Consider the following 20,281-nt stretch of genomic DNA (forward strand, 5'->3'; position numbering starts at 1 on the left):
TGTATTACAGCTGCATATTAAACTTTGGGTTAAAGACAGTATGGCTAGCACTGAATTCTCACGCCTTTCATCCCTGATTTGTTTTTATTCCTTGTTTGATATTCCCCTTCAACATACAAAATGTCTGTAATTTCATATCCGATCAATGCAAAATGTATCCTCATACTGGCACTTTGGAGAGATGCTGGCTCCCAATCAGTTGGTCAGTGGTATACCATGATTCAGGACCTCACCCAAATCCTTGTTTGCCCATGATAGATATAACTATAGTGATGAGGAGGGTGCTTTAGATGAATAATTACATTTTGATCTAGTACCTGGCCATCCCTATATTGTTCACAGCAAACTTATTTCGACATCCTCTACTCATACGGTAGATTGATAGGGATGATCGCTATTGTTTTTAGAGGGGTAGATGACTGACATTTTAGTTAATTATTCTAATAAAGGTTATATTTTATACATTCAGTAGTCTTTGAGTAGGGGTCTTCAGTGTATACAGTTTGTTCTCGGACCCTGATACCCTCTGTTTTGTCTTGCAATGAAACAACTTAATACTCATATAATATTGGATTTTTTAATTTGCATGCATATATTTATAGTAAATACCTCTCTGATGCTGCATGTCCCTTTGACTGCACATTTTGGTGAAAAAAGGAGCTACAGTATATTGAATATGATACTTTTACTTATTTACTGTGGGTTCACCCTAGCGTTCGGCTGTCCTTCATTTGGGTCTACATGGGTACCTGAAAGATAGAGAGCCTGTCTGCTTAAGCCTAAGGCCCCATGGGACGTCCAGCAGCAATAAAGTTATTCCCACAGCGCTTTAAAAAGAAAGCTTGGGTTTTCCTCCACGGACTTTCTGTTGTAATTATATCTATGGGGAAATCTCCAGCGTTTCTGTAGCTATAATAGACATGCTGCGATTTCCAAAACCGCTTTTGGAAATCGTGGCGTGACCGCACCACAGTTTTTACCGCAAAGTAGGCAAAGGATTTGCTAGAATCCCATCCACTTTGCACTTACTGTAAAACGCCGCAATTCTTCCCGCGGCCCTGGCCTAAAAAGGGTTACCCATAGACTATAATGGGATCTGCCCAGTTTCCGTTGGTTTTATACTGAAACTGGTGGAGAGAAAAGTCCTGCCGATTTTAAGCAGAATCTGCGGTGGAGTCTCCTGCTGAGAGTCCAACACAGATATGAACCTTGCCTTACAGTGAATATTTTGAATGTTTTAGTAAGTCGTCACCTATCTTTCATACCTGAGACATGAGTGTATCACATGCTGAGGTCATACCAAAACTCACTGATATTCCTGTTACAGTTATAACCTGTAAAGAAAAAAAACAAAATAAAACAGACCGTTAACCTGGGAGAAAAAAAAAAGATACGAGTGTGAACAGAGTCATTCCCTTGCTTGGCTCACTAGGATTTTTACATGAGTTGCTGAAAAAATGAAATATCAGAAAAAAAACTTAGATTTCTGCTAATTAAAATAAATGTATTTATTAATACGAAAGTATATTCACTTATTTTATTAGTTTGTCTTATCTGTAGCATCTTTATACCTACTATTTTCATATAATTTACAAGTCTTATAAGTTTTCTTTTTAATAATAGTATGATCTATTTTTGACATCCCACATGTCTCAGTAGGAAAACTACAGGAGTTGCAGATAAAGCTGCCATAACATTATAGACAGCACAAGATAGTACATTGCCCAACATAAGATTATGATATCAGGGCCCTGGATCCCCCAGCGCTGGTTCTTAAAGTTATTGGTGTACTTATAGATGTACAGTAGTACTGTTTAACTTGACTTTCTGCAGTGTGATACCTTAATCTTCCACGATACCCTGTCTCAGAAGACACCAACATCCATTGAAACCACCTTTAAATGTATATAAATTTATATAAACTTGTTTGAATATGGGATCTACTTTGAAAGTACTAAAGCTACTTACAGTCACAGCGAGTGATACCGAGTCCAACTCAATTTTGCCTAAGTGCCCACAGAATATGGAGCTCACAAAAAACATGAGAAACACTGTCAGCTGAGATAAGAACTAAAAACAAAAACCAAAACATGTATTAATATGTTGCATGAAATGTCTTCAGATCAATATTTTATGACAGTAACAGAGGTGAGGTATAATTTTTGAAGAGGACATGTCAGCTCTTCCAACATGTCTGTCGTGCATTTACTACGCAATTTTCCACCATGCTAACCCCAGGACATTGCAACAGTGATACAGGAAAGATTTTGAATCATTGAACTAGTGATTCCAGGACCACTTTACTGGACTTCTAAGAAAGAGCAGGGATGGCATCCCACAGATAGGAAACCATGTACAAGATGACAGGAAGTACTCTACCATTTCCAAGAGATATGCTCAGCTGACTTTATCACTTCCATGGCAATGAACAATTGCCCAGTTGCCATTGATTCTAGACACTTGAAGATGGTGAACATATGGCAAACCGTGTTCGGGGGGTAAGAGGGTATTTGGTCTTATGTTAATTGTTAATAATGTACATACTTATGTCATGTGGTCTGCAAATGTATCGATGCTTCTGACTTTTTTCGATTTTTGTTTTTGACTCCCATAACTTTTTTATTTTTCCATTCACAGAGCCATATGAGGGCTCTGAATGTGTGCGCGGAACAATTGTACTTCATAATGGTACAATTTAATATTCTGTAAGATGTATTGGGAAGCTGTAAAAGAATTCTAGTGAATTTTGGCTGCGTTCACTAGTTGTAGCCTTCAATACATGTTAGGGCCCCTTCACACGGAGGATACTCTGGCTGATTCAGAACATGTAAACATTCCGAATCAGCAGTGTTTAAAGCAGGTCCCATACGCATACGTGCGCTCCCCATAGAAATGAATGGGCTGCTTTTTCCCATTCATTTCTATGGGGAGCGCGCGTATGCCGGCTCCCATAGAAAGCAATGGGACCTGCTTTAAACGCTGCTGATTCGGAACGTTTACATGTTCCGAATCAGCCAGAGTATCCTCCGTGTGAAGGGGCCCCTACTGTAATGAGAAGAAACACAGCAATGTGGAGGTTATTCTACCAGCTTTTTATAGACAGGCTTTGAGTAGTCCCAATGTATATGACATAATGGTATGACAACAGTCCTGGGGAAAGCTTTAACACAATCATTACTGATTTGTCACCAAAATATATTCAATGGAAATAATCATTTACATACTGTACATTTATATCTATTACATACAATCTACAAGTTTATGTCTTGTCAAAAATGTGCAAGCACATTCCTAAAGCGGCATAGTCAATAAAATCATCTCTTACCACAGGTATGGCCAAGGCAAGCAGCTTCTTTGCTTCATCACAGAATCCATCAATTACCAAACAACGTACTAGTTTCCTAAATCCCTTTGGATTGCCTGAGAGCGGCGAGGTCTCACGGGGTTCATCCTTCTGGCCCGACATCATTGTTGGTTGAACATACTAAGGGTCGTGAGACTGGTATTGCCACTATGCTGTGAAGTTTAGTGAAGAGGAAGTGAACAAGGAATCAATGAAATCTCACAGAACAACTCTTCAGCTGTAAAGAGGTGGAGATCCCAGTATAGTATGATATATACTGTGTACACTACAGTGGGAGGAAACCTTACTCAAACCTGAGCACTAGGCACAAGACACTAAAGCTAACATATCATAAGATTAAATATGAATCTTTTACTGTTTAAAGAGGACCTTCCACCTCCTGGGGCACATGCGGTTTTATATACCGCTAGAAATCCTACAGTGCGCTGAATTCAGTGCACTATCGGCTTTCCCATTCTGTGCCCCCAGTGAAGAGCTATTGGTACCGGTACTGTAACTCTTCACTGTCAGAAGGGTGTTTCTGACAGTAAGTCAGGAATGCTCCTCCTCACAGTAACGTCTATAGCGCTGTACTGTGAGAGTGGTGAGGAACGTGCCCTCCCCTCCTGATAGTTCTCACCCATAGACTAGTACTATAGGGGGGCGTTCCTCACCGCTCAGTGTCATCGCTGGGCGGTAAGCAACGCCCCCTCTCACAGTACAGCGCAATAGACGCTGCAGTGAGGAAGGGTGTTCCTGACAGACAGCGCATTGTCGGCTTTCTAGCGCTGTATTACAACACATGTGCATGTGAAAGGTCCTATTTAAAGTATTTATAAGTATTATTTAGGCATCTTAGGTTAATATTATCTTGTCTTAAATTCATTTAATTCAAGATTATCTGAATTTTATATTCTCTGTAAAAATTTGTGTTGCAGCTTACACTTGAGAAAATAACAATGCAGGGCTAGATCTGTTGCACAACAGATAACAGCAACACTTGAAATATCCCCTCAATTTATGATTGATCTGTCAGGTTTTGAAGAAGTGTCTGCTGTTTTCATGAAAAAGTGCATCCTGCAGCATTATTTTTTGTTTGTTATGATAGAGCCTGCAGGGTAGGCCCCAAAGTACCACAACCGAAAAAAAAAACAAAAAAATTTTACTGATAACATGAAAACATCTCCTTCACATAACCGAACTGGTTTTTCTGTCCGCAAATACTGATCCACAAAAAACATGGCCACATGTAATTCACAATCACAAATCTGCAAAAAACCTCCGTAAATGCCGGCAAAGATAGGACATGCTTCATAATTTGTGGTCCTTGTATATGGCACAGACATACGACTGTTTGCATGGGCCATTGAAATGAACAGGTCCATACTTTTATTCGCACTTGTGCATAAAAACTACGTTTGTGTGTTTGTGATCTTAGTATATTAGCTAGGTAAGGAAATAAAAACCTACCAAGTGATTTTAAGGCTTGTTGGACAATTGTTAGTCTAAGGCTTTGCATAGCAAGTTGCAAAAACACTGTGGGAAAATATGTGGGGGTTTTTGCACTTTTTTCATTGAATTTTTGCTGAGTTTTTCTCTGCTTATTTCTTCCCCTATTCAATATATACAGAAAACACTAGTGATTCCACAGCTTGCAGTTTGGATCTGCTGCACAATAAAACAGAGCCTGAATTATTACTATATTATTACTATATTTGCGATATTTATTATAGTATGTAAGTAGTGTCACAAGTATATATTCCATGGATCAAAATGTCTTCAAGTACATAATTGGAAAAGTATAAAAAAATCATTTGGTCAGTCATTTGCATTGTGAAACTAAAGAGTTAATAAGCAAGAACCTGTAACTTGTCAAACAGGGCAATCTGGTTTGATACCATTCTTCTGCTTGTATTTTCAGTCAATTGAGTTTATTTTGCTAAGTGTAAAAGTAAATCACTGGCGGTTACTGATCTACAATAACTAGTTAAGGCAAGTAATGTTCATGGAAATACTTGTTTGGTCAATTATCCGCTTGTGTAAAAGGACCTGAGATAACCTAACAAACATGCATGCCATTTCATTATATCATTTTGATCTTTGTTCTGTTACCCCTTTATATGCCCTATTAAGTGATTCCAATAGGAAAAAATGTCGATGTTTGGATTCTCAGTGTGTAACATGCTCTGCTTGCTGCTGTTGCCTTAAAGATGCCATGCTGATATGTGACGCTTTCATCAATTCTGCAGCTAATAAGAGCTCTGAGATGCTAAACCAATCAGCAGCTGAGGTGGGATATTTAAAGTCTATTCTGAACTCATCATGTGCCTGCTATTAATTAATTGTTAGCTAGCTTCCTGTTTGCTAAACATATCTGTTGGTTTGCTGCACTCCTTACCAATGGTGTAACTAAAGTCTTGTGGGCCCCAGTGCAAACTTTTGTCTTGGTCCCCCTATCCCCTCCCTACAGCATGTTCTTTATAGTGATGGTTATGGGTACTGCACCAGTATCTCAGATAATTGAAAGGGATACAGCTTTAATACCTACAACTGCAATTATAAAGAATATGGTTAGTGAGCAGCACAGCGCCCGTCATGTAAACAATACTGGGAGCTGTGTGCTGTGGGAAACAGCTAATCTGCAAGGTCCTAACAGATCAAGAAACGTAAGATATCAGTGAGGGTCCAACACCAGCTGATCAACTGTTTTAAGGTATTGTGGTGCTTTTGTGAGCGCTGTCTCTCCTTCACTATGTACATTGCACAGTATCTGTTTTATAATCACTATGTTATTATAGCCAGTAATAATGACTGTCCATGTAGAAAAGAATACCTGGCGCTCGTAATAAGGTACTTGGAAGAACCCTATAGTAACCAGTTGCAGCTCTTACCCGGGCACCAACCTGGCAAGGTGGTGGAAAACACAATGTATAAAAAACAAAAAAATGAGAAAACACAGAGTGCTACTGTAAAATGATGAAATAACTGGGTGAGCTAATGATAAGCTGTTTTATTAGGTTCCAATAACAGTAAAAACAAGGGCTAAGCATTTCGACACCGGTCCGGTGTCTTCATCGGGCCAGGAATCACTTGAACTGTCAGAACGTGGGAACCTAGACAGAAACAGGTGGCACCTGATGAGAATAGTGAAGGGGCCCCACACGGTATAATATGCACCATAGTGGCCCCCATACAGTATAATATGCTCCACAGCAGCCCACACACAGTAGAATATTCTCCACTGTGGCACCCACATAGTATAATATGCTCCCCACAGTGGCCCCACACAGTATAAAATGATCCGAGGAGCCTCCCTATATCCCTAGTTTAATTTGTATGTATTTGAAGTGTTAGCATCCATCCCACTCATGGATTGTAGGTGTGTGAGTGGAGCACACCTCCTCCCCCTCCTCATTATTCAGTAATGAGTGACCCCCAAGTAGACAACCCCTTTAAAATGTGTTCACATGTGTGAGTTTTGAAATTGCTGTTGAATAATCTAATCTCAACATCTAAATGTTTTTTGCATGTCCATAAATTTCTTTAAACTAATTTCTATAAGGCAAATGAATGGGACAGAAGTTTCTGCATTTAAGTGAAGGAGATTGGTCGCAATGAAACAATAGATACTTTTTCTACCTACTAACTATATACAAGGTCCCAACTTTATTATATGCTAATATTGCCAGCAATAAGGGACACAATAGAGAATGTAACAGACTATGACTATCCCATCTCACAGAACAAGAGCACCCTCTGTTGTTGGAATTGATCATTACAGCTCAGCAACCTACAGTATTTTTCAGACTATATGACGATAACATTGGTCTCTCAATATTGGTCTGAAAGTGGCTGCGGTTTCAGGCTGTGTCCTTAATATCTTAATAGACATTTACCATATCTTTCAGACAATAAGTCGCATCTGAATATTTATTTTATTTATTTTTTCATGTTTGCTTATATAGCAGCCTCAAATATAGTGCGCTTTACAGATATTGTCAGTCACTGTCCTGACAAGAGCTCACCATCGAAGTCTTTGGAGTGTGGAAGTACCCAGAGGATAACCATACAAACCCAGGACACCAGTATAGTGGACAGTATACTAACCTTTCATACTAATACATTGCATTAGTGACATCAGAGATAGTCAGTTGTCCCTGCTGTGTGGACACAAGTAATGTGTCTGTGCAGCAGCAGGGATGATAGCTAACCCCTGATGCCAATATTCTAAAGTATTAGGGGTCAGGGGAGATGAGTATTTCTCCCAGCAGTTGTCATGAGTAAGGGTCAGGAGGGTTCTGGACAGCTGGGGACTGACGCCAGCTGCAGCTTCCTCTCTCCTGTCCTGCTCTGATCCAATCTGATCGTTTGTGTGGGGTCAGGGAGGGAGAGAGCTATGCATAGTCACAGGGCACTATCTGATTGGGAAAAGTGCTTTATCAGCGCTTCTCCCAATCATTGACGAAGCAACTTCAGACAGACTTTTTAGCAAGGTTTTTCCTTATAAAATAAGGGCGTCATATAGTCTTTGTATTTGTATTCTGTATTATTATTGTATTATCTATGATGCTGTAACACGCAGAATTTCCCCATAGTGGGACTAGTAAAGGATTACCTTATCTTATCTTATTGTTAGTAGGTTGAAAAAATACCTATTGTTAGTTCATCACGTCCAATCTCCAATCTTCAAATAAAGATGATTTAATGCAGACCTTTCTATCACATTCATTTGACATGCAAAAATATTTAGATGTATAGAAATGATTATAACACAGCATCAATTTCAAGACTCACACATGTGAAGACATCTTAAAGGTCCAGTTTCACACAAATAGTAAGAGACAAAATGTCATTGTTTGTGTATTGAAAAGTTATACAAATTTCCAATATACTTTCTGTATCAATTCCTTGTGGTTTTCTAGACCTCTATTCACTTTCTGTGGATAAATTAATAAATGGTCATGTTATGGTCAGGTGATAAACAAATAGGTCCACCTGTGTGTCCATCATATGACCATGACTGATATATTACATCACCATGGATTAATTTGGATTAAATGTCCAATGGGGGACATTATTAGCTGTCTGGGGGCCATTATTGGTTGTCAGAGGGCCACTGGGGGAACATTATTAGTTGTCAGTGGGCTACTGGGGAAAATGATTGGTTGTCAGGGGCCACTGGGGGGGTCATTATTAGTTGTCAGGGGGTCACTGGGGGACATTAGTACTTGTCTGGGAGGCTATTGAAGAACATTACTACTTGGCTGAGAGGCACTGGGGAGCATTATTAGGTGTCTTGGGGCCACTGGGAAAAATATTAGTTATCTGGGGCCACTGGGAAGTATTATTAGTTGACTGATGGCACTGAGAAGTATTATTAGGTGTCTGTGGGGAGCATTATTTGGTTCTAAGGGCCACTGGGGGATATTATTACTTATTTGCGGGGCACTGGAGGACATTACTACTTAGCGGGGGCGACTGGAGGACATTATTACTTGTCTGAGGGTCACAGGGAATATTATTACTTTCCTGGAGGCTACTGAAGAACATTACTGCTTGCCTGGGGGCCACTGGAGAGTATTACCACTTGCCTGGGAGCCACTGGTGAGCATTATTATGCTTCTGGGGGCCACTGGGAAGCATTCTTATAAGTCTGGGGGCCACTAGGGAGCATTATTAAGTTCTAGGGGCCAGTAGGGAGCATTGTTTGGTGCCTGAAAGTCACTGGAAAGTATTATTATGATTATTAGAATTATTATGATTATTAGGAGGACTAGGGAACATGTACTCTGTGGTGGGCCACTGGGGAGCATGATACTATGTGGGGCTACTAAGGGAGCTTGGTGATGGTGATAGGTGTATGTGCTGGGTGGAAAGTATAGGAGTGTGGAGCTTTGAGGATAGATTGTAAGCCTTTGCGGGCAGGGCCCTCTATCCCACTGTGCCCGTCGGTCATTGTTAGTATGATATCTGTTTGTGTATTTTGTGTATTGTAAGTAAATCCCCAAATGTAAAGCACAATGGAATTAATGATGCTATATAAATAAACAATAATAATAAAAATTCATGCAGTTTGATGCGATTCCAGCTGTAATGTCAAAAACTGCGCTAAAAAACCCCATGTCTTTTTGTAAAATTTATTTGTAGGAGTGCCCTGAGGAAAAAATTTTTCCAGAGGTGCCCCGAGTCTGAAAAAGTTGGGAAATACTGCCCTAGATACATTAGATGAGCAAGACAGAAAGACGCTCAAAGGATGTAAGGGAGGAAGGAGTTTCTCTCTTTACAAAGTGAATGCAGATGAGAGGGGCTGATTCTCATTGCTAACTACAGTAAAGATTCTGCAACATCTCACTGCTTATAATGTAAAAAAAGAAGTATTTTATGTAATCTGGCTGTTTGTGTGGTTACAGATGGGATATTATTCAGACAATAAACAGCTTTACTGCTCATAGATTGCTCTTTGTAGAGCAGAAATTCTGGTACTCATATGTAGCTTCCAAATGATCCAAAATGTTATTTCATCCAAGTAAATAAAACGTTTCGGTCCATACTCAGACGGATGAGAAATGTGTAAGGAGACATAGTCAGGAAGCAAAGGCGTATAGGCAGGTATGTGCAGATACGTCTCAGAGACGTTATGAATGACATTAGAGACCTCTAAAGGCTCAGCAGTCACATTGCCGTCATGACGCAGAGTGATGCTGACGTAACCAACATGATCGCTGAGGCTCAACTACAGGGGTGAGCGTGTGGCAAGGTAAGAATGGTGTTCCTATATTTATACTTGGGGTATATCCTTGTCTTTATAGGGTAACGGGCAGACTATAATGTTATGTGCTATGTTCAATACTGAGGTTTCTCTTACACAATTTAGTCTTCCCATTAGCACCATTTGGGCAAAGTTTTGAAGGGATCCAGTAAGGCCCCCGCAATGTTGGGCTGAAATCCCTGCATCCTAGAGCCGCCTGCAGGAAGCCCAAAAGACCTTGTTTAATGCCTTTTCTGTATCCAGACATAGCAAGAGCATAAGACCCTTCAGACTCGCCACTACCGACCTTGAATTGTGAGCCAACTGGTGTGTGACTGTGAAGCCTCTCTGTGTTCAGTGGATTAGAGAGTTACAATTGAAGTCTGGTAGCTAGTATTTTGGTGAGGAACTTATTGCTGCTATTTCAACAGCGTGATTGGGCTGTAGAACTAAGACAGGGTTGGGTCTTTATTAGGTTTGGGCAGGAGTATAGCTTGGAAGTCCATACATGAGTCTACATGTCGAGTGATCTCTGCAGTGCCCTCCTCCTTACTACACTACAGAGCATGGAAAAAACCTAAAAGACTGAAACAGTTTGTAAGAATGATAGAGAGATAAAACAGTCAATGGTTAATAATAATAACGCTCCATAGTAGAATTTAGGGTTCGTGCACATGCCCTTTACTTTCAAGTGTAAATCTACTTTATTTTCTCATAAATCTATACATTATGCAATATACTTACAGTAACTAAAGAAAAGTGCCTTCTTTATATACTTGTTATCACTCTGTGAGTCTGTCCTACAGCATACAGAGGCAGATTAGTTTATAATGAGTGGGGAGGGGGTAGGAAGAGAAGAGAGAGATAGAATTAAAAAGAATGTGTCATCCGAACTCAGCATTGCCACCAAGCCCTGCAGATACATAGTTTAGGGTTACCTGAATTAAACAGTATTTTCCCCTTGTGCATTGGTGCCTCCATTGCTGAGATTGGAAGATTATGTAGATAATCTGTTTTCCCTTAGCCCAAACAGCAGCACAAAATGGGGTATCCCTGCCCCTGTGTACTGTTAGGCTGCATTCACACAGAGTAACGCCAGGCGTCATTTGTGTGTAATTTGTGTGTCTTTTACGGCCGTCATAAAACGTTTACATAGAGTTCTATAGGAAAAGACGGCCGTCATTTACAGCCGTCATTTACGGCCGTCATTACAATGACGGCCGTAAATGACGGCTGTAAATGACGGCCGTCTTTTCCTATAGAACTCTATGTAAACGTTTTATGACGGCCGTAAAAGACACACAAATTACACACAAATGACGCCTGGCGTTACTCGGTGTGAATGCAGCCTTAGGGCAGGTGGAAAAGTTTAATAGGCTAACAGACTCCGCTCCTTCCCTATAAGAGGCCAGAGAGACCTCCCCCTCCCTGTGTTAGTCAACAAGTATAAAATTAAACAGGCAATACAACAGTGTACAAATTATTGAAAGGGAGGCAGCCTTGTGCTGCTGTTTGGGCTAAGGGAAAACAGATTATCTACATAATCTTCCATTCCTCCTACGCCGAACAGCAGCACAAGATGGGGATTTAACAAGTAATATCCCTTAGGGAGGGAGGTCTTGGCAGGCGGAGGCCAAGATAGAATGCCCAAAAGCCACTGCTTCAGAACTGCGCCAATCCAGTCTGTAGTGCCTTGCGAAGGTCAAATGGGAGCTCCAGGACGCAGCAGCACATATCTGATCCACGGAGAGTGCTTGTCTCTCTGCCCATGAAGTCCCAACTGCCCTAGTTGCGTGGGCACATGAAAACCCAGGAACTGGTAAGTCTTGTGCCTGAAGAGAGCTTGAAATGGCCTCTCGGATCCATCTGGATAACGTGGCCTTTGATGCTTTAACACCTTTGTTGTGCCCAAAGAAATTGATGAGCAGATTCTCCGATTTGTGAAAGGGGCTTGTCCAGTCCAGATATATTTGTAATGCCCTTACTAAGTCGAGTTGGCAAAGTCTGCATGCTGCTTCCATACATTGCAATGGGAGCGCGCTATTCAAATAGTATTCGTTCATCTCTAACTATTTGAATAGCGCGCTCTCATTGTAATATATGGAAGCGGCATGCAGACTTTGCCGGCGGCCGCTGCTTAAAAGGATTCTACTAGAGATGAGCGAGTACTGTTCGGATCAGCCGATCCGAACAGTACTCGCTCAACTCTAGATTCTACCATTAAAAGAACTTCTTCCCCCTGACCACGTCGGAATAGCCTTAAAAAGGCTATTCGTCTCTTACCTCTTCCATAGTCAGCGCCGCTTTCTCCCTGAGCTGTGTTCGCGCCTTCCGTGTCCCCGTCTGTGTTGTCTTCTTTGGACCTCATGGATGACGCATGCGCAGTCGGCTCTGGCTGCGAGAGCCTGTTAGAACGTACTGCGCATGCGCGAAATTGCGGTCCCAGCCATATTGCGGGCACCGCAATTTTGCGCATGCGCAGTACGTTCGGCAATCTTCGCCGAACAGAGAGCATACTGCGCAGGCGTCCGATAGACGCTGAAGAAGAAAGGGGAGGATACAGAAGACCAGAGAGGCGGCGCTGCGGTCGGTTTTTGAGCTGCAATGGGGACACCCCCATCGCTGCTCCTGCGATGGGGACGCCCCCATCACTGCGAGAGAACTAATTAGCATACCGGTACAAACCGGTATTTTGAACGAACGGCGCGGCGGAGAGCACTTCCACAGGTAAGAGACGAATAGCCTTTTTAAAGGCTATTCCAACGTGGTAACTAGAAAAAAAAGTGTTTTAGTGGTAGAATCCCTTTAAGAAATTGCCTTACTAGAGGATTTTGGGATAACTGAGCCCTCAATAGAGCGGACAGTGCTGAAACATTAACCATTAGGGTAGATGGAGACAACCCTTTGTAGAGTCTGCTCTAGAATGGGCGAATGTCCTTAAGACGGCCTGGGACAATCCTCTGTCTCCACATACAGTGCGGTCAACCTCCAGGCAGTGAGGTTGAACCTGTCTAGGTCCTGGCAGAGCTGGCTGTTTAGAGTTACCAGGGTTTGGACATGTGGAAGCCTCCAGTAGGTCCCTCGACTCATTAACATGAGGTGGGTAAACCATGCCCTTTCCAGCCAGAATGGCATGATGACAATCGCCGAAGTCTGGTCCTGCCTGAGTTTCGCCAATACCTTGGGAATCATGGGAATTGGACGAAAAATGTAAGCCAGTTTGAGCCTCCACGGTATTGACAGGGCATCAATCGCCAAGAGATTGTCTTCCCGGTAGAGGGAACAAAAGATTCTCACCTTGGCGTTGTATTGGGTGGCTATCAGGTCCACCTTGGGGAGACCCCACATGCAGGTGAGTTGTTGGAAGATCTCTGGATTCAGGGACCATTCTGCTGTTATCACCAAGCCCCTGCTTAGTTGGTCTGCAAGGACATTCAGCTGACCTCAGATATGCACTGCCGAGAACTGGAATATATTCTTCTCTGCCAGGTAAGTATCAGGTCTGTCACTCGCATCAAGGAGGGGGATCTGGTGCCCCCCTGCTTGTTGATATAGGGCACGGCTGTTAGGTTGTCTGTCCTCACCCTCACTGCCTTCCCCTGTAAATGGGGAGCAAGGCTCCGAAGTGCGTGATACACTGCAGTGAGTTCACGCCAATTGGATGAGTGAGTCTTCTCTAGCTGACTCCAGGTCCCTTGAACCAGGGTCTCCCCTAGATGCGCTCCCCAACCTGAGAGGGAGGCATCTGTGGTCAACAGGGCCCAGGAAGTCTGGACCGTGGACCTCCCGTCTTTGAGTTGAGACCACCAATCCAGTGATTGATGGGCCCTGATGGTTATCTGGATAGGCTTCTGAAGTCCTGAAGGGCTGTGGTTCCACTCTCTCAGGATCTCGTGTTGTAAAGGGCGCATATGCCATAAAGCCCAGGGGACTGCCTCAATGGTCGCGGACATGAGTCCTAGGACTTTCATAGCCATCCTGATAGTAACCTTCCTGGTTCGGGATAGGTGGTGAACTGCTCGACCATAGAAGATCGTCATGCTGAGAGAATCCAGAATGAACCCCAGAAATTGAATCCGGGTAGATGGAACCACTACTGACTTCTGCCGGTTTACTAGCCAGCCCAGCTCGCTTAGAAAAGCCACTGTGATACCCAACTGTGTGGCAAGGACCTCCTTTGACAGGGCTTTCAGGAGCCTGTCGTCCAGGTATGGGAAAATAAATATCCCTTGGAGCTGCAGGGCGGCTACGACCGGGTCCACTACCTTTGTTAAGGTGTGGGGGGCCGTGGATATACCGAATGGGAGAGCCGTAAACTGGAAATGGCGTAATTTTAGGTATACTGCAATTCTTAAATATTTTCTGTGAGGAGCAAAAATTGGTAGATTGTAAGCTCTTGCGAGCAGGGCCCTCAGTCCCATTGTATAAATTGACTATTTCTTTTGTAATGTATCTTTTTGTCTGTACTTGAACCCTACAAATTGTACAGTGCAACAGAATATGTTGGCGCTATATAAATAAAATGTATTATTCTATTATTATTATAATTCGTAGCATAAATATCATTTTAAAGACTAGTCTAAATGGCAACGAGTTCATTGGACTACATCTTGTAGTATTTGTTTCATTAAGCCATCTGGTTCTGCGGTTTTATTGGTATGGGAGGAGGTGATTGCACAGAGAACCGCCTGCTTAGTGTTTGTGGCAGTACAGCCTGAGAAACAGACCATTCTCATAATAGGTAACTAAGATAACACTGGTCAACAAATTTTCAAAAGTTGTTTGTTTCTGAAATGAAATGAGTCATTCCCTAATGATTTTTATGTGCTGAATTCAAATATCACAAGGAAAACTGTCAATTGGCTCTAGTTTCTATGATATCAAAGAGTTCTCATTTTACTGTTTTGTGAATTGTATAGAATATGATACATATTTATTACTTCTGCAGTAATAGAGGTGCAAGTTTACTGTTTTTAAAATTTTGGAAATATATTCTTAGGAAACTTAGTTCTATCTAAAATCAACTATAATTTATAGTCATATCTAAGATTTTTTTTACAAATGAAGTATGTTTATTGAACTTTGGAACGTAGATCCTTATTGAATTGCTATTCGGCTCCTTTACTCACGTCTCTTGTATTCAGACATGGGATTGTCTCTGATAATTGTCCAGCAGTAGTCTGCAAGCATTGATGGGTTCCATTTACCCTGATATCTCTTTTCCATAGTCGCAATTTCCTGATGAGATTGTTCACCATTTTCATCGCTCACCGCTCCACAGTTTGGTGCAAAGAAGTCTAGATGAGAGTGTAAGAAATGAATCTTTAAAGACATGTTACATCCCAGGTTTTTATATGCCTTCAGGAGATTTTCAACCAACTCTTCATAATTTGGTGTTTCCCAAGAAATTAGTCACGACTAACTTGAATGCTTCCCATGCGGTCGTTTCTTTGCCACGCAGCAAATGGTAAAACTCGTCATCTTGAAGAAGCATACGAATCTGAGGACCAATAAAGACTCCTGCTTTTATCTTCGCTTCACTCAACCTTGGAAACTTACAGAGGAGATATTTGAATGCCTCTTCATTTCTATCCATTGCCTTTACAAAATTCTTCATAAGACCAAGCTTGATATGTAAAGGAGGTAACAGAATCTTTCCTGCTTGAACAAGTGCTGGATGCATCACATTTTTAGTCCCTGGCTGCAGTGACTTTCTGAGTGGCCAGTCTCTTTTCTTGTAGTGTTCTGATCTTGCACGACTGTCCCACTCACATAGGAAGCAGCAGTACTTGGTGTATCCTCCCTGTAGACCAAGCACTAGCGCTACCACCTTCAAGTCACCACAGAGCACCACAGATGTTGATCATAGTTTATGCATCTCAAGAGCTCTTTCATGTTGTTATAGGTTTCCTTCATGTGAACAGCATAACCAATTAGAACTGATGGTAGTGCATTGCCATTGTGAAGTAAGACAGCTTTAAGACTTATCTTTGATGAATCGATAAATAGCCTCCACTCATCGGGGTTATAGCTGATTTTGAGAGCATCCATTAAACTACAAGCGTTACTGCATACAACAAGATCACCCTCCATGAAGAAGAATTGGACAAGAGACTGTTGACGGTTCCTAAAGAAAGAAATTCGAACATCATCTGCCAACAGATTCCACTGTTGAAGTCTGGAACCTAAGCACTCGGCCTTACTCTTGGGCAGGTCTAGATCTCTAACAAGATCGTTAAGTTCACTTTGCGATATAAGGTGCGGTTCAGTGGAGAGTGATGCAGGAAAGTCTGGATCTGACGAGGTAGATGGTTCATGACAAACTCCTTCTTCTTCCTCGTCAGTGGAATCGAGCGAGAATGTTTCTGGAGCATTTGGAACTGGCAATTCTTCAGAATGAGCTACTGGGCGTATCGCAGATGGAATATTCGGATACTGTAAAGTCCACTTCTTTCTTTTTGAAATTCCTTTCCCAATTGGAGGCACCTTGCAGAAGTAGCAATTGTCACTATGGTCAGATGGCTCTCTCCAGACCATTGGCACTGCAAACGGCATAGACTGTCTCTTCCGGTTCAACCACTGTCTGAGATTTGAAGAACATGTATTACAGCATATGTGTGGAGCCCAACTCTTGTCCTGGTCGCCTATTTTGCAGCCAAAATACAGGTGGTAGGCTTTCTTAACCAAATAGAAATAGAAATATAAAATGCACGTCTATATCATGAAAAGTAAAGCCAATTTTAAAATTTTAGCATCAATTTCAATCTCAGCACCCCAAAATTAGTTAAGAACAACTGGTTTGATGCCCGAAACATTTTGGCTGTTGACCAGTGTAATCGGTAATTACCATATGGAATTGTTGACTGGCCTGCATTGTGTCAATGAAGATCAACTGCTAGCCATTATCCCGAACTTTTAACTTAGCTGGAAATTGGAGCTGGAAACGGATGGTATCCCTTGGTTTCTCAGACCTGGCCCATTCCTGGATCTCCTCATACCTCTCTGACCGCACATTCAGCGTCTCCCACTCGCACACCACCTCCTCACCACGCCCTCTCTCTGTAGGTGTTCCCCAAGGCTCCGTCCTAGGACCCCTCCTGTTCTCCATCTACACCCTTGGCCTGGGCCAACTCATAGAATCTCATGGCTTTCAGTACCATTGCTATGCCGACGACACCCAAATATATATCTCTGGACCAGACATTACCTCCCTGTTGGCCAGAGTTCCAGATTGTTTAGCGGCCGTAGCCTCCTTCCTCTCCTCCCGCTTTCTCAAACTCAACATGGAGAAAACAGAGTTTATCATCTTCAGCCCATCCTGTATGGCCCCTCCACCTGACCCATCTATCAAAGTTAATGGAACCCCACTTACCCCTGTCCCACAGGCCCGATGCCTTGGGGTAACCCTGGACTCCGACTTATCCTTCAAACCACATATTCAAACCCTCAACACCTCTTGTCGCCTCCAGCTCAAGAACATCCACCGAATCCGCTCCTTCCTCACCCCAGAAACTACCAAGATGCTCGTCCAGGCCCTCATAATCTCCCGCTTAGACTACTGCAACACCCTTCTGCATGGACTCCCGGCAAACACCCTCGCCCCCATCCAGTCCACCTTAAACTGTGCTGCTCGCTTAATCCACCTCACCCCCCGATCTTCATCGGCTGCTCCCCTCTGCCAGTCCCTCCACTGGTTACCCATAGCCCAGCGAATTGAGTTCAAGCTACTAACGCTAACATACAAAGCCATCCACAACCTGTCCCCTCCATATATCTCTGACCTCATCTCCCGCTACCTGCCCACACGTAACCTCAGATCCTCCAACGACCTCCTACTCCACTCTGCCCTCACCCGCTCCTCACACAACCGTCTCCAAGACTTCTCCCGTGCATCCCCCATACTCTGGAACTCCTTACCACGACACATAAGACTGACCCCCACAATCACAGGATTCAAGAAGGCCCTGAAGACTCACCTATTCAGGAAGGCCTACAACCTCCAATAACACTATCACCGCACTGCCATCTGTACAGTCTCCCCTCTCCTTCTGTCTCTACCCCCTTCCCTCATAGTTTGTAAGCCCTCGCGGGCAGGGCCCTCTACCCCACTGTGCCAGCCGATCACTGTTAGTATGATATGTACCTGTATATTTTGTGAATTGTATGTAATCCCCAAATGTAAAGCACCATGGAATTAATGGTGCTATATAAATAAACAATAATAATAATAATAATGGTCTTTTCATGGAACCAGTGACATATTGGGGTAAATGCATTCCGTTTCTGCATTATAGATGCTAGCCAGATGAAATCTGAAGAAGGAGGTAATCTACAAACATCTTTCCAAAAGTCAGGTTGGGCTGGACAAATCCAAAAAATATGGAGCATATCTCCCTCTGGGAACTGACAGCACCAGCACTGAGGTGGCCTCAAGGGCATCAGTGCATGAAGCACACATTGCCATCAGGATAGATCCTTGTATTCCACTTCCTGAATACAGGTAGAAATGGATGAGCTGTGGGCAAGACTAAAGAACCTAGACTACTGTGTTTTAGAATTGACTCCTAGTTTTATAGGTATGCTAGGGTCGAGATACTGGGGGTGACCCCAGAATGGCATAGAATGAGGAAAGAACATGTCTCACAGGTCTATCCCCAGTGCATAAAATCTCAAATTCTTTTTTTTTGTGGGGTTCAAAAGGGACATTAGGAAAGAAGTGGGCCAACTTTGCTGTAGGCTACAGGTTTTATGGTATAGATGGGCTGCACTTCAATAGGGAGGGAGCAGCTGTGGTAGGGGAGAAGACAGCTAGATGATTGGAGGAGTGTTTAACCCCTTCCCGCCACAGCTGTTTTTTGACTTCCTGACAGAGCTCAATTTGTCAAATCTGACATTCCACGGTAATAACTTTGGAACACTAAGGGGGCGTTCACACTACCGTCTATGTCCGACAGGTAGTGTCCGCTCAAAATCTGGCACGTACATTAGGAGCGGACACTGTGTGTATTTAAATGGACACCGGGTGTGTTCTTTTGCACTCCGACATGTAGGGTTTTTCTGTCCGCTTGAAAAGTCGGACATCTTTACATGCGGACAGTGAAGGAAGGGCACGGAGTGCAAAAGAACGCACCCGATCGCCATTTAAATAAATGACAGTTGTCACGGACACAGCTAGTGTCTGCTCCTAATGTCCGTGGGAGATTTTGAGCAGACACTAGGAGCGGACACTACCTGTCAGACACAGACGGTAGTGTGAACGCCCCCATCTCACCAAAGTGATTTATGTTGGCATCAAACTTTTATCGCCCTTTCATTTTTTATGGACATTATAAGGCTGACAAGTCAAACAGTAATTTTTAAAATTTTCAAGAACATTTCCAAAACCGATTTTTCAAGGGACTAATTCAGGTCTGAAGGGGTTTTGAAAGGTCTCTATATTAGAAACCCCCACAAATTACCCCATTTTCAAAAATGTACCCCTTAAATAAGTCAAAACAGCATATAAAAAAGTATCTTAAGCATTTAACAGGAATTAAGACAAAAATGTAGGTGAAATTTACACATTTCATTTTCTTTTATATATATATATTTATTTATTTAGATCTAGAATTTAGGCTGGTCTTACACGGCCGTAATGTAAGTCTGCAAATGGTCCGCAATTGAGGGTTTTCAATTGCGGACCATTTACGGACACATGATATTGAATGTGGCCTCTTACGACACCGGATATTTTATCCGTGGTGTGGCCGGGCCGCAACCATGGTCCACAATTTATAGGACATGTTACGTAATGGCCGTGAATTGCGGCACTGCATGGACTCACCTATAGAACTCTATGGACGAATGCGGCAGGACACGGACATCTGCGGAGTCTATGTTGCCGATCAGCAACTAGTGTTGCTGATCAGCAACTTGTGGACCGTACATTCAATACAGTCGTGTAAGACCAGCCTTACACATTCGCAAGGGGTTAAAGGATAAAATGCATCACACAATTTGTGATGCAAGTTCTCCCGACTACCATAGTGCCCCACATATGAATGTAAACTAATCTATGGGAACATAACAATATGCAAAAAGGAAGGAGCACCAATGAGCTTTTAGAGAGCAGATTTTGCTATGATCAGTTTCAGTCACCATGTCACATTTTCAGGGCCACTGTGGTACTAAAACGGTGGAAACCCTCAGAA

At 42.6% G+C, this 20,281-nt stretch overlaps 1 pseudogene; it reads right to left on the bottom strand.

Annotated features, from left to right (window-relative positions):
* Positions 1–3,479, bottom strand: part of LOC142195269 (multidrug and toxin extrusion protein 2-like) — a 40,201-nt pseudogene extending 36,722 nt beyond the window's left edge.
* Between the last annotated feature and the right edge of the window lie 16,802 nt (positions 3,480–20,281).

This window comes from Leptodactylus fuscus, chromosome 2 (assembly GCF_031893055.1).
Source record: "Leptodactylus fuscus isolate aLepFus1 chromosome 2, aLepFus1.hap2, whole genome shotgun sequence".
NCBI lineage: Eukaryota > Metazoa > Chordata > Amphibia > Anura > Leptodactylidae > Leptodactylus > Leptodactylus fuscus.